At 34.0% G+C, this 23,097-nt stretch overlaps 1 protein-coding gene across 39 annotated transcripts in view; it reads left to right on the plus strand.

The window, feature by feature from the left end:
* Nucleotides 1-23,097, plus strand: part of Lar (tyrosine-protein phosphatase Lar) — a 1,659,242-nt gene that overhangs the window by 866,077 nt on the left and 770,068 nt on the right. For all 39 annotated transcript variants that reach the window (XM_067764572.1, XM_067764575.1, XM_067764574.1 and 36 more), the window contains one exon: nucleotides 6,771-6,846. The gene's annotated coding sequence lies outside the window, so the exon portion shown is untranslated. The remainder of the gene's footprint in view (nucleotides 1-6,770; nucleotides 6,847-23,097) is intronic.

Genomic DNA, 23,097 nt, shown 5'->3' on the forward strand with positions numbered 1-23,097 from the left:
AATAATCAGCTTTATGTTTAGCTCTTTCTCAAGAAAGCTTTCTTTCGCATTAACTGTGTCTATGAAAAATGTATATGTAAATATGTAAATATATATATTTGTATGTATGTAATCATCTTTCATCTTGTAAATCTGTCTCTCAGACGCCAACAAAGCTCTTTGGTGTTTTAAGGCAACAATAAGCAAAGTTAATATGTTTGTTTGTTAGTTGCTATGCTGTTGTGCGCCTAAATATATGCAATTATTAACATGAGTGTATGCTGTAGATCCGGTTTGATTAAAAAGTTTATATGCCTTTTGGTAAAAAAAAATTAAGCGTACGTCTTTTTCGCTTTATTCATAAAAGTATTACAGATTTATGACATCTATGCATACGAATTTTAATTTTATCAGCTTCAATGTTTGATGTGCTGATTAGATTTTTTGAGAAAAAGCTTCTAATGAAATTATAAGCTACTGGCAGTAGTAGCTTTGTGCTTGGGTTAGTAAAGAAACACGCAAAAATATAACTTTTTAAGTTTTTAAGTATTCTTAAATGAATATGGCATAACTCACAAAGTCAGAAAGAAAGAAAAGAAAGAGAAAGTAACAATCATGCTCTAGAGCTTCATCTAACTCACTTGGTTACATTAGAATAAAGAGCGACACACTTTTTCTTTCCGCACCTATTAAGCCATAAAATATTCACTAAGCTGCAGTTTGATCAGTTTACTATAAAACTGTTAAAGAAGGGTATTCCGATTTGTTCATATAAGGTTGAAAAAAAAAAGTAAAAAAAAAGAAGCGAAAAACTGTTTTTCTCTTCGCAACTAATTCGAGCCTAACTAGCGGCAAAATAGTCACTAAGTCGTATTTCAATTAGTTCACTACCACGCTGTTTCACGGGGATACTTTGTTATTTTTTAATAAGGCCAAGAAAAAAGAATACAAATTTCTTTAAGCAAATAATAAGCGGCAAAATATCAGCTCGGTGACAATTTGATTAGTAGAGTGTAGGGAATCTTTCACGAGTGTGACTCGCTAAGTTCACGTGTCTAAACAAGCACAAAAAATAGTGACGAAAATTTCCTTTTCGCAGATGATTAGGGACAAATAAGCGCAAAAATACCAGCTAAGTCACATTGCGATCAGCGAAAGTACGTCAGATTTTACAGCTTCGCTAACTTCATGTAATCTCAGCGAAGCACCCAAAAAGACTTCGAAATGAGCGATACACTTTTTCTCTTTGCCAATAATTAGCGACTAATGTTCGGCAAAATACCGACCTAGTAGTTGTTAGATACGCCGAAGGGTATCGCTAACTTCATGTTCATGAATTATGGTTATATGTAGGGCTTTTGTCAAAAGTTGGCAAAATATTATAGTGGGACAACTTTTTATTATGGTGAGACATGTTTCTAAATAATCTTGTGGAATGTGAAAACTAGTATCTATAAAAATATAAAATTCACAGGTACTTTAGCATAAGAGAGTTGAAGCGCTTGAACTGAACCGTCGGAGCCATTTATGAGCCGTTACACGTTTTTCCTAAGTGGTTCAAACCGCTGACCCGAACCGCCTTACTTTTTGACGAGGTTAGCAACCCTGAACTGACAAACGCGATTTGTGAGCGCGTTTGCATATTTGTTGGCCTTGCGATACTAACAAAGATTGTTATTAAAGCTGGGAGTTAAGCTGCCCTCATTTCACTCACGACACTCGTAGCAAGTATCGCAGCTCTAATATTAACACTATATATGTTTTCCCTTTGGAGATTAGTCGCCCCAAATCGTTTAAATAACTAATTACCTGGGATTTGTCTTCATTGGCAAATCATAGTTCTCCTATGAAACCTCTTCTATTACTACCTTAAAAGGCCCACAAATCAAGTTGCTCGTTACTTGCTTGAATTGGCTTTCTTATTTTCTCTGTGTAGCCCAAAAAATCATTAAAAGCTATACTTAAGAAAGAAGGTGATAACTGTCCCAGATTTGTTTAGAAGTTTGCCTATTTTGTGGGGGAATAGGGACATACCTTTGTTGTCCAACAGATGGTTTGTACTATAGAATTAAGGCTTGACTCCTGCGGGGTAGTACAGTTTCCGCCTTTTTCGGCAGCTACCCTGTTTGGAAGGCATTGGAAAAAGAAGTGATATTATTTAAAGTGCGGTAGATTTGCTTCTTGTTGACGCCTTTAAGCCGGTTCAATATTCAATTTACCCTGATTAGAAACTGGGATACCGCGTGAAATTTCTAAAAACGTGAGACGTAGCATAACCTGATTAAGGTTCAGATGGTTTTACTTATGACTATCAATAGAAATATGACGCGTCCAACGCTTTTATTTAACTGTCTGATCAACGCCCTAGATTGATAAGGAGTGTGATGACTAGTACCTAGGACCTACCTAATTATTTTCTAGCTTTTCGTATTATTATTACTTCACATAAGTATTGTTTTCAATAAAACCGTTTAACTTAAAAAATTTTTTTTAATTATTATATTTTCAAGTTTTTAGTCTTTACTTAATTGCCTATTATTTCTCATTCTATTTAGTTCATTCAGTGACTCATTATGACAATTTGTTACAACCTAAGTCCTCAATACATAATCCTTCCAAAGACTTTACTCGACTCTGCGCCATGTATGCTTGTCCCTCTTCCAACTCCAAAATATTTTGATGTCACTTCTACTGGACTGTATGCTATATTTGTTCCAAATATGAGCCAAATCGGGCATCATATGTGTTCCAAATATGGACCAAATCGGACCACAAATACGATTTTTGTGAATATGTCGATCCTTGCGCCACCTAGCGGCGGTTTTTTGATAGGTCGCTTTCTATTCTTGTATGTATTATGTGTTCCAAATATGAGCCAAATCGGGCCACAAATATGATGTTTGTGAATATCTCGATCCATGCGCCACCTAGCGGCGATTTTTTTCATAGGTCGATTTCTATTCTTGTATATATTATGTGTTCCAAATATGAGCCAAATCGGACCACAAATACGATTTTTGCGAATATCTCGATCCTTGCGCCACCTAGCCGTGATTTTTTTCTTATTATTGCATTGTCATCGGGTTCTGAACTATATTCCAAGTTTCAAGCTTGTAGCTTATCGGGAAGTTACTTAAATTTCAATTACAAAATTCTTTCACAACGGCCGTGCATGCGGCCGTGCGGTCTGCCTGTCAAGTCAAGTTAAATAAAACCGTTTAAAAAGCCTAATGTGTTCAAAAAGTATCGCGAATTTTGTGTTTTTTCAAAAATTATTTATTTATTCATGAAAATCTATTTTGTCCCCTTCAAAGTAATCCCCATCAAATATTATACACTTGTGTCAACGGCGTTTCCAATCTTCGAAGCACTTCAAAAAATTATTTTTTTTTATCTTGTTTAGTTCCTCCTCCGATGCCGTCTTTATCTCGTCAATCGTAGCGTAGCGTCATCCTTTCATGGGCGTCTTCAGTTTGGGGAACAAGAAAAAGTCACCGGGGGCCAGATCTGGGGTATATGGTGGCTGCGGCATCATTAGTGTGTTGTTTTTGGCCAAAAAGTCGCGTCGAAATTGAGCACTTTTGGTACGAATTTCGCGGCGACCCGTCTCATGCCCAAATCACTAATAAAAATCTAATGGCACGAGGCAATTAATATGTCTAGGTCCTCAGCAACTTCTCTAACGGTGATTCGACGATTGTCCAATACCATTTTCTTCACTTCAACAATTTTTTCGCCCGTTGTTGAAGTGGTCGTTGGGCACGCTCTTCGTCGTTCACATCTTCTCGGCCTTCTGAGAACATTTTGTACCACCGATAAACGTTGCTTCGGTCCAAGGTAGCTTGTCCGTATGCCACTGTCAACATTCGGAATGCATCCGCGCACTTAATTTCGTTTTTCACACAAAATTTGATACAGGTTCTTTGATTCATTTTTTTTGAATAGGTAAAAATCGAAGACGAGCCACAACACGTGCAAGCAAAGCAGCTGTCAACAATTAAGTGAACAAAATGGCCGAGCTTGTCGGCATAAGTTAGATGTATGTATGTATTTATTTAATGATCAAAATTATTAGTACAATAAGATTTGAGGTCTTTTATGGTACAACATGAAAGGAAAGATAGCTATAAGTAGTAGTACAAAAAGAAAATAAACAGTTACATGATACTGATATAAACAGATATATATATATATATATATATATATTGTAAGCCTATCCATAAAACCTAATTTGTAATTTGTAATTTATTCTAGTATCGTGATCAAATACACGGCCAGTCTACATACTAATATCAGAAAAATAGTTATAGATAACATTCTTATAGTTGCTCCTACTTATACTATTCCTTATAGCATTGGGAATAGAATTCCAGATACGTATAGTGTTCACGAAGAATAGTCTAGTCGACGCAACAGATTTAAATGTGGGTACTATAAGGTCGTTTGAACGAGCGAGTCTTGTGAAAGAAAGCTTATTATAAATATATTGGGGCGCCTGAGTTAGCATGAGTCGGAAAATGAAAATGCAGCTCCTGGCTTTGAGATAGTCGGATATTTGACATCCCAGAAGGCTAGATTTCCAACGGGATATGTGGTCGAACTTCGAAAGCCCATACACATAGCGTATTATATGGTTAAAGGCCACGTCTAAACCGATGAGCCGAGTGCGAGTCTAGCTTATTGTATATCAACTCGGAAGATGTCAAATAAGGTAAAATTAATTGGATAGCCAATTTATAGCGGATGTTATGAGGAGTAAACATCGCCAATAGCCTCAGATTTCGCAGTGCGCCATACACCCTTCCTATAGCCTGGTTAATGTGGTCAACACAAGTCAAACTGGAGTTGACTACAAAGCCAAGGTTTGTAATTTTACTCAACAGTTTAATTTGGTCGGTACCAATACAAATCGGTGGGATACCCGTCTCAGCCAACTTTTTCTTTGATATAGGTAAGACGTAAGTTTTATTTCCGTTAAGACGGAGCCCGTTGTGATTAGCCCAATGGAAAATTACTGAGATGTCAGCGTTAAGTTTAGAACAGAGATCATCCACGTCATCAATACGACTAGAAAGGTAAAGCTGAACATTGTCTGCATAAGCGTGCATAGTAACAAATTTACAGACTGTAAAAATGTCGTTGCTAAATAAGCTAAACAGCAACGGCCCTAGAATTGACCCCTGAGGCACACCGCAGACTACTGCACTAAATCGTGACATTTGGGACCCCATAATTACCCGTTGGTATCGGTTGGCTAAATAACTTTTAATTGACGCTAATTAATTGTAACTAAAACCAAAGTAGGACTTCAGCTTAGCGCAGAGCAAATCGTGGTCAACTGAGTTAAATGCCTTGGAAAAGTCAAGCAGACACAGCAACGTTAGTAAGTTTTCATCGAAGTGACTACGAATATCGTCGAGGATCTTAAGCATAGCTGTTGCACATCCATGATTAGCACTAAATCCAGACTGTAAAGGTGACAGAAGTGATATCTCTGCACGTGGGTTGAGATTTGTTCGGCTATTAATGCCTCAAATGCTTTGGACAGGGCAGGTAGTATACTAATAGGACGGAACTCAGAAGGAGTGTCGGCATACTTCTTCTTTACAATGGGTCGAACTGATGCAATCTTCCATTGATTAGGGAAGCAAGACGAAGTAATGCAATGATTCACAATATGAGTTACGGCTCCAATGATGAATGGTAACACCATTTTTATAAATCTTATGGGAATCCCATCCACACCAGTAGCATTCGATTTAATTTTTGATATACACTTTATGACGTCCAAGTCTGATACAGCTTCAAGTACAAACGTATTACTGGAATAGCAGGTGTTATTTGGGGTGGCGGGGGGGGGGGGGGGGGTAAACGCACGGTGATGTCTCTACAACATAGCGCCACAAAAATTCGAATATACGTAACCCGCAAGAATTCAAAATTCGCGATACTTTTTGAACATACCTCATGTATGTGAATACAGAAGATTGTGGGGCTCCCGAAAAAACATTTGACAACCAATTAAATGAATGCTAGAGGTAGAAAGAAATACCTAAAGTGTATGCATAAATTTGTCATAGTCATAGAAAAATAGAACTGTGTACACATTTGGTTCTGTCATTTTATTAGTCTTATTGATACACATCTTAGATGATCATCACAACCTTTTCGAGCTTAATCAATATTTACATTCTAATTTTTAGAGTAACAGTTTCAATTTACATGTTTTTATTTTAGTACCAACTTCATTTTTTTTGTAATCAAAAACTTTACATTAATTCAAAGTGTCATCATAAATTAGTGCTTTTCGAAAATTTTGTCTATCATCACACTGCATAGAATATTGCATTAGTTGACAAAATTTTAAAGTTTTTCGTTTATTTTTAGTTATTACTTAACTGCTCACTTAATAATGCAAAGTTGACTTTTTAAGTTGACTGTGGTTTTTTTGTTTTGTTTGAAATACATTAATGTCCAACATGCTCCTGGCAGCGCTCCACTTTGCTGTTAAATTTTTATTTGCATAGTTGATTACCGTAAGTTTTTGGCAACCTTTTGAGTGCTGATTATTGCTACGTAGAAGTAGAGTTTAGATATGGTGTTAAAATGTGTGTTTTGAAATCAAATGCTTGGTCATTACTTTGAAGAGTTTAACTGCAAAGAAATGAGAAAGGTTGGAGTTTAGATTTAATTAAAAATAGACCTAAGAAAGTTTTGATTTAAGTAAGATGAGTGAATACTTAAAAAAAATAGTTTTTATTAAATATTTTTCTATTTTTGTTTATTTACAGCGCAATTTAATGAAATTTGAATCAATAACATCATAACAACTGCAACAATAGAACATATTTCAGTACTACTCTATGCGTAAGTAATGTTTCTTTATTATATTTAAATATTAAAGTGAATGTAATGCTTTTTATCATGGAAATTTATATTATAATAATGTATATTAAATTCTTTGCTCAGTGAACAACGAAAAGTTAGGTATACCAAGTGATTGCTTCAACGACATAAACTGCACACTGTAAAAGTTCGGAAGATACTTTCTTATACTTAAATATGTAATCTTATAAACTTCAATATTCATAAACACTACAATTTATTCAAACACTACCAGAATATGCCCACAGCTTTATAAAACTTATTTCTATACACAATTCGCGTAAAACTTTCGAGCCCTGCATCACAGTGCAAAAGCCCTTTTTGAGATTACTGTTGGAAACAGTTGGAATTCAAGATGAAAGGCCTTAACTGAAACAACAGCACCTGAACAAGTTTTTTTTTTAATTATCGGATTATATTGTAATATTTCATCTGAAAATGTTTGTTGTTGCTGAGGAGATTCTCCTTATTGCTTAACCTATGAACTTATTTTTTGTACCACGACCAAACCAAATTTGGTTTCATTTATAGCCTATGCCGGTCTTCCAGAAAATGAGTGCACAGATCTGGGCTTTAATTTGAATCTAGAGAAGTTGACACTTACAGTTATCAAAAGAAAAAAAAGACAAAAAAACTAGTGTTCGGTAGCATGGCTTCGAACCGATGTGCCACGGATTCCGGCATCACATATGTGTAAAATAACATATAACAACTTATGTGAATAATAGAAAAAGAATCAATGACTTACAACACTTTTGACAACTGAAATTTTTTGTTTTTAAACTTTCGGCACCAAGTTTAAACTCTTTGGCGCATAGTCGTAGTCAAAATAAAATAGGTTTTATATTTAGTTTCAGCTTTTTTGACAGTTAGCTCATAGAAAGTTATGTGAAAAACTGCAACTATATTTAAAGCATATTTTATTTTGACTACGACTATGGGCCCTGGTGCTTTAAAACCAGACGTGTATACAAGTTTCTATTTTTGTGTTTTTGAAACTTTTTAGCTTGGTTTCAAAGCCAGAAGTGATTACAAGTTTCTATTGTTTAATTTTTCGAAACTTTTTTAGTTTTGTTTTAAACCCTTTTGAATAGTATACGCTTTTTTTCAAATAAATTTATTTTTCAAATAATGTTTAAAAAAGTGTTTATACCGATGAAGGGCTTAAAATTTAGGCTCAGATGTCTAACCGTGTAAAGGAGAAGAGATGAACCCACCATTAAGTATACCCAAATGATCAGGACGATTTACCGATGTCAATCTCTCTCTGTTTGAACGCAAACAAGTCTCTAAATTTTTGAGACATATGAATGAAATTCGGTAAGCGGATTTATTTAGATGTCTGATTCGGATCGAACCACTGTATCATATATCTCCTATATTCAACCGATTTTTGGGATAAGAAAGATTTTGTCCTTTCCTCCTAATTTTATTACTTGAAATTTCACAGAATGGGTATATATAAGGCATATATTGTTGTTAAAAAAAAATTTGAGATACATAAGTTGTTTATATAATTTATATTCCATACAACTGATGGTTCAGATTTTATAACTTTGTAATTTCATCACATTATTGTTCAGCTTCATTTATGAAAGGTATGACAGCCCCGTCCTTACTTGTTAATTTTATTTAATATTGTTGGAAAAAAATTTTAATAACACTACATCAGCCCCGGAATTCCAACATTTGGTAACGCTAAAACTCCATCGCCAAAATTTTCTAAAAAAGAATAAAGTGCGCAAAAAAGTATGCAACATTTATTACCATGTTGTATAGGAGCTAGGCTGTCATTCTTTCTGACCATGTGGTATTAAATGTTGCATAATTTTCTGCGCACTTGATTTTGTTTTTGATATTTTTGGCGAAGGAGTTTTTGCGTTAGCAAAGAACGAAGAAGCCGACAGCTGTTTATTTTTATTTAAATGCAATAATGTAAGTGGCTTACTTATTTTTATTTGATTTTATTTGTTTTATGCTGTTTTGTTTTAAATAAAATTATTATACTCCCTGAAGAAGACATAACAGCGTCGAATCGCGTAGGAGTCAAAAGGAAAATTAAATTTTGTATTCTCAATTCACGACCATAAAATTGGATCATAAAAAAATTATTCCTTGATTTAACAAGTAAGGAAGGCTAAGTTCGGGTGTAATCGAACATTACATACTCAGCTGAGAGCTTTGGGGACAAAATAAGGGAATATAACCATGTAGGGAAATGAATCTAGGGTACCCCTGGAATGTGTTTGTATGGCATGGGTATGAAATGGAAGGTATTAAAGAGTATTTTAAAAGGGAGTGGGCCATAGTTCTATAGGTGGACGCTTTTTCGAGAAATCGCCATAAAGGTGGACCAGGGGTGACTGTAAAATGTGCTTGTGCGATATGGGCATCAAATGAAAGGTGTTAATGAGTATTTTAAAAGGGAGTAGCCCTAATTTGTATATGTGAAGACGTTTTCGAGATATCGACAAAAATGTGGACCAGGATGACCCAGAACATCATCTGTCGGGTACCGCTAATTTATTTATATGTATATGTAATACCACGAACAGTATTCCTGCCACGACTCCAAGGGCTTTTGATTTCGCCCTGCAGAACCTTTCATTTCTTCTACTTAATATGGTAGGTGTCACACCCATTTTTCAAAGTTTTTTTCTAAACTTATATTTTGCGTCAAAAAATCAATCCAATCACAATTTTTCATCCCTTTTTTCGTATTTGGTATAGAATTATGGAATTTTTTTAATTTTTCGAAATTTTCGATATCGAAAAAGTGAGCGTGGTCATAGTCGGATTTCGCCCATTTTTATTACCAAGAAAAAGTGAATTCAGATAAGTACGTGAACTAAGTTTAGTAAATATATATCGATTTTTGGTCAAGTTATCGTGTTAAGGGCCGTGCGGAAGGACAGACGGTCGACTGTGTATAAAAACTGGGTGTGACTTCAACCGATTTCGCCCATTTTCACAGAAAACAGTTACCGTCATAGAAGCTATGCCCTTACCAATTTCACAAGGATTGGTAAATTTTTGTTCAACTTATGACACTAAAAATATTCTAGACAAATTAAATGAAAAAGGGCGGAGCCACGCCCATTTTGAAATTTTCTTTTATTTTTGTATTTTGTTGCACCAAATCATTACTGGAGATTAATGTTGACATAATTTACTTACATATATACTGTAAAGATATTAAATTTTTTGTTAAAATTTGACTTAACATTTTTTTTAAGTGGGCGTGTTCGTCATCCGATTTTGTAAATTTTTATTTAGCACACATATAGTAATAGGAGTAACGTTCCTGCCAAATTTCATCATGATATCCTTAACGACTGCCAAATTACAGATTGCAAAACTTTTAAATTACCTTCTTTTAAAAGTGGGCGGTGCCACGCCCATTGTCGAAAATTTTACTAATTTTCTATTCTGCGTCAAAAGGTCAACCCACTAGCAAGTTTCATGGCTTTAACGATCTTTGGTAATAAATTATAGCATTTTTATCGGTTTTTCGAAATTTTCTATATCGAAAAAGTGGACGTGGTTATAGTTCGATTTCGTTCATTTAGCGATCTGAGATGAGTGCCCAGGAATCTACATACCAAATTTCATTAAGATACTTCAAAATTTACTCAAGTTATCGTGTTTAAGGACAGACGGACGGATGGACGGAACGTAATAAACGAAATTTTTGGTAAAAATTGCCACTGCAATTTTTTTCGCTGCTTTACGTAGGACAAATTTTTTGTCTTTTCCTGCTTTATTTCAGATAATTTTTAAAACTTAAGCTGTTTCTAAAAAAATGCTAAAAAAATATGAAAATAAATAACTTCGCGGCCGCCGTGGTCTGGTGGTAGTGTGCTCCGCCTACCACATTCAAAGAACCTGGGTTCAAGCCCAGGGTAAGGCAACATCCAAAATTTAGAAACAAGAAAAAAGTTTTTCTGAGTAAAAACTCATCAGCGAACGACGCAAATTGGAAGAGAAGCTCTAAAATCTCTACGGAGTTTATCGCGCCTTGCATTTTTTTATAAATTACTTCAGATACAAAATTTCCTTAACTTCGCTTTACTAAGTATTTTGCCTATATTTCAATGCAATTTATATTTAGAGTAAAAAATAGTTATGTGGTATTTCTAGCATATATGATGCTGTTAAGAGTAAACAGCAGCAAGAAAAGTAATTAACTAGAGAATCCATAGCAAAAACATACTAAACAAATTATTCTTCTTACCAATGATGCGCTATCATAACTTTCAACTTATAGAGAAGCACTAAAAGTGAACAAAAAGTTAACATTGTGTACGCCTAAAAACAAGCAACACTCATCGTCAGTGTCATTGCGTTATGTACACACAACCACAGCTGCTTTGGAGAAGAAATATGCAATAAATGCAGAAATTAATATTTTCATTAGCGGCAAATAGCAAGCAACTTATAATAAAACCGAGAATCACGCACAAAAAAAAGAGGAAACTAAATCGAGTTGCGGAGCGTGAACGCCTTAAAGTATGCATATATCTATGAGAGGATCTTAGTGTGTTGCAATACAAAGATCAGCAAGATGATGTACTTAAAAACTTCCTGCGAAGAGTGTTGAAGTGCTATAGCCAAGAAAAAAACAGTTTTTGCTATTAGTGCATAATACGTACTAACACACATAAAAATTAAGGCATGTGTACTTTAGGGTAGGTCAATTTGTATGGTGAGTTTTTTCTTGACAGCATTTGCTGAAAATTGCGATTCAACAGAAAATATTATATCAAATAGCTGGGATTTTTCGTAGAGAGAGCCGTAATTTTAGCAAATCTGCGGGGTAATTTTCACAGTAGGTTAAGTTCAGGTGAGTGGAAATTGGTAGTGGGAGTTGAGCTTTAGTGAGAGCAGGAGTTGAAGTGAAGGTTTAAGTAGGAGAATGAGGGTACGACAGAGGGAAAGAGGGAGAAAAGCAGAAGGATATATATAGAAGAATAGAAAGTTAAAGAGAGTGTTACGGAGACTTGGGAATACAATTTTTCAAATGAAGCGAAGCCAATTTTCAGGATGGACAATATATTCTTGGTATGATAGCATTATATTACAATTGTGAGGGCTTCTGAGTGAGCAGGTACACCTTCTGCTGGGCTTTCACTCTTCAGAGACTAACCCGATATTTACAGTCAGCTGAGCGGAGCTCACATAATATATTAGTTTTGGTTGCATAACGGTACCCCGTAACGACATAAACTAATCGAGATAGATATAGACAAAAAAAAAAGAAATTCATTTAGCCATGCCCGTCCGTCCGTCCGTCTGTTCGTAAACACGATAACCTGAGCAAATTTTGAGGTATCTTAATGAAATTTGGTATGTAAGTTCCTGGGCACTCATCTCACTCATACATCTCGCTATTTAAAATGAACGAAATCGGACTATAAATCACGTCCCACTTTTTCGATATCGAAAATTTCGAAAATCCGAAAAATCACGATAATCATTACCAAAGACGGATAAAACGGTGAAACTTGATAGGTGGGTTGACCTTATCACGCAGAATAGAAAACTAGTAAAATTTTGGAAAATGGGCGTGGCACCGCCCACTTTTAAAAGAAGGTAATTTAAAAGTTTTGCAAGCTGTAATTTGGCAGTCGTTGAAGATGAAATTTGGCAGGAACGTTACTCCTATTACTATATGTGTTCTAAAAAAAAATTAGCAAAATCGGAAGACGAACACGCCCACTTAAAAAAAAAATTTAAGTCAAATTTTAACAAAAAATTTAATATCTTTACAGTAAATTATGTCAACATTCAACTCCAACATTTGTCTCCAAAGCTCTCAGTTGAGTATGTAATGTTCAGTTACACCCGAACTTAGCCTTCCTTACTTGTTTTTATCTCAATAGATTTAGAATAGTTGATCACTGATAATACTGCAAGGTTAAAATACTGCTTACATTTCCGTATATCAACCGCTTAAAAATAGGTCGACGAGAATGTTTACCAATGTAGGTCTTAACTACTCTAGTCAAATTTTGGCCGTTTGTGAGTTAGAACTTTGGAGATGACACGTATCCACGAACTACTTCACACAAACTTAAACGATTGGAATTTTTCAGAAATTCGATATTATAGCTCATTGGCGGATGCAAACTAAACTTCCAGTCAACCCCATACCCATAAGGCTCCCGCTTCGGTATCCATTTTCTCGTATAGCAAGGCGAACCTTTAAGATATCGAGTTAGCAATATCAGCATCGAGCGTGGTTGAAGATTACAGAGAATAAGCAATGATCATAGTATAGCTCAAACGGAGGGAAAATTGAGTAAGCTCTTGCGCATATTATTCTACACGGGCTTAATAGCGCCAATGGTAGGTTGATGAGTACATTTTACCGCATTAGCTCAAGGCCCTTATTCCGGAAAATCTGAATAAAAAGTTAGTTTCGAGATCGCCAGAGGGTAAAAACTCCAGTTGTTCGAAAAAAAGAGTTAAAATGAATTGTACGCCTTGAAATATGCAACTTAATTTCTTTTCCCCTCCAAGTTTAAACATTTGTTGCATACTTCAAGGCGGTAATTTTAAATTCTTAATCTTTTTTTGTCGTTCTTTGTACAAAGAGTTTTTGTAAGAGCACTCTTTTTAATCTACGCTTCGAGGGCGACCTTAGGGCCACAATAGAGGTAGACGGTTGGCACAAGGGTGCTCAAATGGCGGACAAGGCGGTACATGTGTACACAGATGGTTCCAAAGTAGTGGAAGAAGTAGGGTCTGCAGTATACTGTGCTGATCCGGAAATAAACAGATCCTACAGGCTGCCGGATTACTGAAGCGTTTTCCAAGCGGAAATAGTAGCCGTAACCAAAGCAGTAGAAACCCTGGAAGAAAATAGCCCAAGCTGCAATTGTGTTAACTTTTATATTGACAGCCAAGCAGCAATTAAGGAAATAATCTCGCATAGCACAGCATCTAAATGCATGTTAGAGTGTAAGCAGTCCCTGGAGAGAATCGGGACAGGGAGAAGCATGCATCTATATTGGGTCCCAAGGCATATGGGAATAGATGGGAATGAAAAAGCGGATGAACTAGCTAAAAAGGGCGCCTAGACATCCCAATTAGACTAGGCGAGATTAAGCGAAGGCGAGAGGTGCACATGATCGACCAAGCAGGAAAGGCGTGGGTTCAAGCGCGGGGCTGTAAAGTGTCGAAGATTATGTGTAGGTATTACAACCTTAGACTAAACAAGTTGCTTCTATCGTTAAAAAGAGAGCACTGTAGACTCATGACGGGTATTTTGACTGGACACTGCCTTCTGGCGTCACATGCCTTTAGATTAGGCTTGGTCAGTGATAGCAGATGTGGGAAGTGTGGACGGGAGGAGGAAACGATCAAGCACGTTCTGTGCTCGTGCCCTGCGCTTGCCAGGCTAAGACTCCAGCTATTAGGAGTGATACAGCTGCAGGTCTAGAAGCAGCAAGTGGCTTAAGTCCTAGGAAGCTTCTAGTATTTGCCAAGAGGATGGAGTTATCTTATAACATAGGTCCTGGTTTTTGGTAGGGTTTTTCAGTTTGGTCGCTAAAACAAACTTCTGGTAACACTACGGACTTATTCAGTCTATGTGAGGTCCTCATGGACCGGCCAGTTCAACCTAACCTAACCCCTTTTATTAACTTATTACGGCAGATAATTTTGTTAGAATGTTTATCCCTCAAGCTGCCATTTTTTTACTAATATTTTCGCTTGCACCTGAATTTATATCTACGGCATAATGGATTTAGAGTCTTAGCCTTTTGTGTAGAACTCGAATCTGTCGAATGTAAATAAAAAAGCAACCCACCCTAATATATACCTACATAAAACCCCAGGTACCCACTCTAAGTAGGTGGGTGTTGTAGTTATTTTATTGCCATGTGGCAGCTATAAAACTGTTAGTAAAACATTTGTAGGCGTTGCAGCAACAAGAAGTTGTATATATAACATGTGTTTTAACGTTTGTGGTGTGTTAGTAAGCTCATGCAATTCATGCGTTTAGTATAGCAATAGCTTTTACACATAAAAATATGTTTTGCTTTTTGCACTCACCGAACATAAAATATTGTGGAGAAATTCACATTGCAACCTTATGAAATTTTTGCGCTTTGGATGCTTAATTAAAAAAGTTTCATGTGCAACAACTTGCAATGCAGTAAGAACTGTTGTGCATACAAATGTGTTACACTGGAGACTCAACAAATATTCGTAAAATAATATAATGTATGTACATACCAATAAAAGTAAATACATTTGTATTTTATTTGTACTTGTCTACACTTGCTTGTGTACACGCATTTAATGCTTTATAATTTTGCTCGAAACAATAATATAATTTTACACCTATTCCTGCATATTTTCGGGCGGGATAAGAAGGTAGCAGTTGTAGAAGTAGTGAATGACGAGAAGAAACAAAAAGCAGTTTTTGAAATTTTTTATTTTTTTTTGTAGTATGCTTCTTTTTGTTGTTGCGTTCAAGAACATGGTTATAACTAGACATTTTATTTTGGCATTTCATTTCTTCTACTCATTTTTCTTTGTCGCGTTTAAAGCTAGACTTCATTACAAATAAAAGAGATGCGCCTAAAATTATGTAACATCAGATGAAACCTACTGGTAGAGCTGCAGTACTAACTCGAAGTACTCGAGTTTGATTCTCAACTCGAGGATGTCCAATTCCTCAAGGCGGAAGATTTATGCTTACTGCTTCGCAGGGCGAACAGCAACTTATTTTTTTTAACTCAGAGTTTTAAGAAAGTTGTGAAAAATGTATGAGTTTAGACCCTCTGATATGACCTGGTCTTTAAAGGTTAATTTCCCGTTCTGAAAGTGTTAAGGCCCACTTTAAAAAAACAAATTAAAAGATCAGTTTTATGAATATTAATTAAAATCAATAAAAACAAATTTGCTCATGTAAAAACTTTCTGCTTTTTTTTTAATTTATAAAAACATAAAGAGCGAAAATTTGTTGGAACATAATCTTTTGAACAAAGAAGTATTTTGAAACTATTTTTTTTCACAAAACTAACAGAAAAAAAGTTTATTCTAGAAAAATAAATTTAGAAAACTCAAGTGTTTTAACAAATTTGTGAAAATGAAAAAATTAAGTTCGGGAGAATCAACATTTTCAAGAAATTGTTAAAATAAGACGAAGAATAAATAGCATATAAGCAACTTTCGAGATAAAATAAAAGTTTTTAAAGAATACAATTTTTGAAAATTTAAATGAAATTTTTTGGGCAAAATACAACAAATTTTTTTTTGCAAAAAAGGTTTAGGAAAAAAGTTTAACTAAACTTTGGAGGTTGGAGGAACAATGTTGATTAAAAAGTAAAATAAAAAGTTAAAAAAAAAATTTTTTTTTTAACAGAAAAAAAGTTTATTCTAGAAAAATAAATTTAGAAAACTCAAGTGTTTTAACAAATTTGTGAAAATGAAAAAATTAAGTTCGGGAGAATCAACATTTTCAAGAAATTGTTAAAATAAGACGAAGAATAAATTGCATATAAGCAACTTTCGAGATAAAATAAAAGTTTTTAAAGAATACAATTTTTGAAAATTTAAATGAAATTTTTTGGGCAAAATACAACAAATTTTTTTTTGCAACAAAGGTTTAGGAAAAAAATTTAACTAAACTTTGGAGGTTGGAGGAACAATGTTGATTAAAAAGTAAAATAAAAAGTTAAAAAAAAAAAAATTGTTTTAAAGGAAAAAATAAAAATTAAAACAAAATTTAATTGTTGTTGTTTTGTTGTTGTTGACGTTGTTTTCCTTTTTTAAATTTTGTTGAAATATTTTCAAAAAAAAAAAACTTAAAAAAAAATCAACATTTGCAACAAAATTAAAACCACATTTTTGGAAAAAAATAAAATTCTGTAGTCGCGACTTCTCTTTTCAAACGTTTTTATTTGAATGAACGGATAACGCGTTTCTTAACTAGTGTCGATATACGCTTATCGAAATTCCGATACTTTACGATAATTTTACATTAGGGCAAGTACACACCGTAAGCTAAGGGATAACTTAAGGGTCAGATACACTATGCGACATGGCAACATAATCATACACGGTTAGCCTACTGTACATGAGACGTAACTGTAATCTGTAATATACTACAATTCAATTATTTATGTTCCTACAAGTTTTCACTTTTTAAAACATTTTGTATATTTGAAACATTTTTGAAAAACTTAAGTGAGAAAATTTTGGTTTTATATGTTTGTTCATATTCCTCAAACTGATCTTTTTATTTTTTTTTTTGGTTTTTGTTTTTTTTTTTAATACCTGCCACTATCCCCTCAGATCAGGTTAACTCTGGGTTAAAAAGCTAACCTGCCGTTCTGCAAGTGAGGCAAAAAGTATTCAAAAAAACAGAAAACCCAAAAAATAAAGGAATTTTTTAAATTTAAAAATTAGACCCCAAGCCGACAAAACACCAAAGTAAAGAAGGAAGGTCGCAAAAAAAAATTCAAATATAGAAAATTTATTTTTGAGAAAAAATAAAACTTGAAATAAAAATGTTTCACTTTTTGCAAAAAAAAAAAAAAAAACACAAACATTAAAAAAAAATTTAAATCGAAATTTTTTAAAAATAAATTTTTGAAAAAATAATATAACAAAACTTAAAAAAAAAAATTAAATTTTAAGGAAAGAAGTCGATTAAGTAGAAAAATAAAAAAACTTTAAAGAAAGAATAAAATAAAATAAAAACTAGAACTAAAATTAAATCAAAAAATATTAGTTGTTCGAAAAACACAGCATTTAAAAACGGGACCGTGTCACTTTTCTGCATTACAAAATTCGACTCCCCAAAATTCTGAAACATTGAAAAATTCTGCTCGAACAAAATTCTGCTTTTTTTATTCTGCTTTTATTAATTCTTACTTTTCGAAATTTTGCTTTTCAAAATTCTGCATTGCTTTCTTACTAAATTCGGTTTTTAGGGCACCTTTGGCTAAAACCTAAACTTTTGAAATGCGTTTTAACTAACTTAAAAACCCGTTATATATAGCGAAAAAGTTATAACCAGTGTATTTAGATTCAACAAACTAAACTTTTATTCCATATAAATGTACTATGTACGTATATTAACAATATTTTGGTTTAGTAAATTGTCATATTTTTCGCAATTCGTTTCAAAAAATTCGTGTGACCTAATTCATTTCTTTTTCTAATAGTTCTTCGAATTTGTTTATTTTTTTAATTAAATTTCTTTTTTTCTTATTATTTCTCCATTTTCTCTTCTGGATATTTGTGATTTAGCATAAATAAGTTCCCTTTGCAAATTTAATACAAGATTGCAAAACTGTGAATTGTTTCTTCCAACAAGTACTTTTAAACGTCGATGCCACGCTTCGACACTGTTTTGCGTTCTAGGAAAGGTTTCCGTTTCCGATGAGGTGTGGCCATGTACTGACCAAAACTCAGGGGAATATTTCGGGTTATAATTATCTATCCGCGATTTACACTGAAACTGGATTATTTTTAAACAAGACCAACTATGTGAAGCATTTTTATTTATTTTCTCTAAATAATACGAATAACCATCAACACTTAACATGTCTTTGTTTTTATTAGATTTTAAAATGCTAATTTGTTACATGTTTGTAAATTAGTAATAAACCACGTTTTTCGATTACTATTGAGCACATAACAAAGAACCGTTTAAGAAAAGTTTAATTTCACCACTATGGCAAGAATTGTTTTTAAAAGATAATATTTATAACTACCAATATCTTTAATGCTGTTTCAAGAAATAATGTAAATAAAATATCGTTTGAAATAGAAAATAATTGAGAATTTTAAAAATCAGAATTTTAAAAAAGCATAATTTTTAAAAAGTAGAATTTTGTAAAGCAGAATTTTGATTTTCGAATTTTGTTCGAACAGAATTTCGACACCAACCCTTTAAAAACTTAAAATTTTACGGGAAAACAATAGTTGAAAGCAAAATTGAAACAAGTAAGGAAGGCTAAGTTCGGGTGTAACCGAACATTACATAGTCAGCTGAGAGCTATGGAGACAAAATAAGGGAAAATCACCATGTCGGAAAATGAACCTAGGGTAACCTTGGAATGTGTTTGTATGACATGGGTATCAAATGGAAGGTATTAAAGAGTGTTTCAGAAGGGAGTGGGCCATAGTTCTATAGGTGGACGCCTTTTCGAGATATCGCCATAAAGGTGGACCATGGGTGACTCTATAATAAGTTTGTACGATATGGGTGTCAAATTAAAGGTATTAATGAGGGGTTTTCAAAGGGAGTGGCCTTTAGTTGTATATGTGAAGGCCTTTTCGAGATATCGACCAAAATGTGGATCAGGGTGACCCAGAACATCATCTGTCGGGTACCGCTATTTCATTTATAGACATATGTAATACCACGAACAGTATTCCATGATTCCAAGGGATTTTGATTTCGCCCTGCAGAACTTTTTCATTTTCTTCTACTTAATATGGTAGGTGTCACACCCATTTTACAAAGTTTTTTCCAAAGTTATATTTTGCGTCAAAAACCCAATCCAATTACCATGTTTCATCCCTTTTTTCATATTTGGTATAGAATTATGGCATTTTTTTCATTTTTCGAAATTTTCGATATCGAAAAAGTGGGCGTGGTCATAGTCGGATTTCGCCCATTTTTAATACAAAGATAAAGTGAATTCAGATAAGTACGTGAACTGAGTTTAGTAAAGATATCGGTTTTTGCTCAAGTTATCGTGTTAACGGCCGAGCGGAAGGACAGACGGTCGACTGTGTATAAAAACTGGGCGTGGCTTGAAGCGATTTCGCCGATTTTCACGGAAAACAGTTACCGTCATAGAATCTATGCCCCTGCCAAATTTCACAAGGATTGGTAAATTTTTGTTCGACTTATGGCATTAAAAGTATTCTAGACAAATTAAATGAAAAAGGGCGGAGCCACGCCCATTTTGGAATTTTCTTTTATTTTTGTATTTTGTTGCACCAAATCATTACTGGTGTTGAATGTTGACATAATTTACTTATATATTGTAAAGATATTAAATTTTTTGTTGAAATTTTACTAAAATTTTTTTTTTTTAAAGTGGGCGTCTTCATCTTCCGATTTTGCTAATTTTTATTTAGCACACATATAGTAATAGGAGTAACGTTCCTGCCAAATTTCATCATATCTTCAACGACTGCCTAAGTACAGCTTGCAAAACTTTTAAATTACCTTATTTTAAAAGTGGGCAGTGCCACGCACATTGTCCAAAATTTTACTAATTTTCTATTCTGTGTCATAAGGTCAACTCATCTACCAAGTTTCATCGCTTTATCCGTCTTTGGTAATGAATTATCGCACTTTTCCGTTTTTCGAAATTTTCGATATCGAAAAAGTGGGCGTGGTTATAGTCCTATTTCGTTCATTTTAAATAGCGGTCTGAGATGAAAGCCGAGGAACTTACATACCAAATTTCATTAAGATACCTCAAAATTCACACAAGTTATCGTGTTTACGGACGGACGGACGGACGGACGGACATGGCTAAATGAATTTCTTTTTTCGCCCAGATCATTTTGATATATAGAAGTCTATATCTATCTCGATTAGTTTATGTCTTTACGGATTACCGTTATGCGAACAAAATTAATATACTCTGTGTGCTCTGCTCAGCTAAGTATAAAAAAAGAAACAAATATCTAAAAAATTGAGGACCAATGCAAAAAATAAAGAAATTAAAAAATAATGAAAAATTATAGTTTTTGAAAAATACTAAATTTATGGAAACAAATTCCAAATACTTCATCATTAAAAAAATAAGTTTGGATTCATAAAATGTTTTAAAAAATTTTATTTTGATAATATACCATGATTCAATTACTAGAGGTTTGTTCTTCAATGACGGCAGAGCTTTGACACTCCCAAATTGAAAAATCTGGACGGGTTGCTTTTAAGAAGTAAGGAGAACGGGTAATAATTCAATTCCCTTTAGCGAAAATTGTAGTAGAAAATGCCAACATGTTTTGGAGGAAATAATTCATTTTCGTCTAAATATTTCGTGTTATGTTGGTTTGGTCCTTCTTTCAGAAATTGTTTGAAGAATGCCGTACGTTAAAATTTTATTCAAAAATGCACTATCTCAAAATTTGTTTCCAAAACTCCCTACATGAGCATAAGTTCAATGCATTTTGTCATAAGAGGTAGTTAATGGAAAGTATTCTGAGATTAGTCGTTCTTCAATCTAACTCTAATATAGGGCCGTTTTGTTACAAATCCTGAATTGGGAAAATTTTGAAAAGTATTTTGAGATAGTATGATTTTGAACAGGCAGCCGACATTGGGTGATACCCTACTCAGCAGCCGCAATGCACAGACAAAAACAAAAATAAAAGAAAATGGCTTTTTGTCTTGAAACTTTATAACTACCTTGACTTTGACAGAAGAGTTAAGCTTTTGTTTGATCCTGCTACACAGGGAGTAGTCACCTTTTTATTCTGAAATTTCGGAAAGCTCTTTTCCGTTAAGTATTCATGGAAGCGTTCCGGATAAACCGTTAATTTAGAATATTCGGAATACGTTCATTTGATACTACCTCACGAGGTCCGAATATGCATAATATTCCAAAAAAAAAAAACCGATTATCCAAATTCTAAAATGGAGACGAATGTTCTGAACATACGGAAATAATAGAACAGAAGGTCGACTTTTAATACGCGCCCAAAAATATCGAGAGAAGTGTCAAAAGACGCGTATTGACCTCGATAACAATAATTCGAAGGCGGAAATCAACATTTTAGCTCGTTTAAAAGATATTGACGAAAACCCGAAAAATGACGCCGGGTTGCGTTGGCAGCCTTCAGCCGAGCTTATAAAAAATTACCCTGGCCAGTCCACCAATGAGGTGGGATCAAAATTAAATGCGTGCAAAATCCCTTTGTAACAAAATCTTTTTCAGTGCACAAAAACATTACAACAACCACATGAAAATTGCCAAATTCAACTGCAAATATCTCCGGACAGAGATACAATTTTTCTTTTCCACCTTAGGATTATTGTTGTCGAGGTCACCTCTCTCGATATTTTTGGACGCGTATTAGCAGTAGACTCCTGTTCTAGACTTTTACCTGAATAAGTTAACATGCCCAATGAGTACATTTCGTTATGGCATCTCCATTATTTACTAATGACATTTTTACGTGAATCGATTTAATATTCGAAGTTTTGACGTTGAACGATAAATTCTGAATTAGTTTAGGTTTCGTATGTTCATAGGTTTGCGAAAGTGCACGATTCCTTGGTGTCCGTACTTTTCATAAATTCCTTGGTTTCCCTACTTTTCATAAAACCTATGTTCAGCCACACTAATAGATCATGGCATAGTTAATAAATTCATCATAAAATTAAAATAAATTGTATGCAGTTCAGTACTTATCGGGGTATTTGTAAACTGATTGCTTCCTATTTCTACTACTAATATTTTTCGAAAAATCGCAAAGAAACAACAAAGTTAACGGATGTCAATTCGATTTGGGAGCAAAATGGCTGCAATTGTCAAAAAATGTGTCTGTCGAGCAAACCTCTTGTGATTGAATCATTATAATATACTACATTTTAAGGTTTTTTTCATGTTGCCATTAGCGATGGTTTTACAAGCTTGCTAATTATTTTGGATTCTACAAGAATTTCATAAAACATCTTTATTTTGACATTAAACGCGGGAATTCTCATGAAGTTTTCTGTATTCAGAAAACCTTTTTTAATTTTACGAAAATTTCTTTTACAAATTTGAAGAACCTCACATAGACTGATCGCGTCCATAGTCACATGCATAGTTGTAATATTTAAACTATAAAATATATTTCACTTGTTATCTAATCTATGCCCATCCCGCTTTGCTTTTCTTAAAACATACGCTTTTCATAAAAAAAAAAGAAAGTTGATAATACATATGGAAAAATTTGCTCCAACCATAAAGTGTGCCACAGAATGAAAGATACAAAATGTTGGTACCATAGAAATAAGAGCATAACGAAATACAATTTAAATTGTTGCGATTGTTTTGTTGCTGCATTTTTTGCAACATGAAGACGACAGAAACAAAATCAATGCGCAATTATTTACACCCACACAAAAACATATTTCTTTTAGTTTTGCACAAAATTATTATCTAGTAGCTGGAGAAACGTTGGACTAGGGACAGGAAGAGAGAGTTGGAGGAAGAACAAGTTGTTGAAATACAATAAAATCATAAAATTGCTAAA

The sequence above is a fragment of the Eurosta solidaginis genome, chromosome 2, assembly GCF_040869045.1.
Source record: "Eurosta solidaginis isolate ZX-2024a chromosome 2, ASM4086904v1, whole genome shotgun sequence".
NCBI lineage: Eukaryota > Metazoa > Arthropoda > Insecta > Diptera > Tephritidae > Eurosta > Eurosta solidaginis.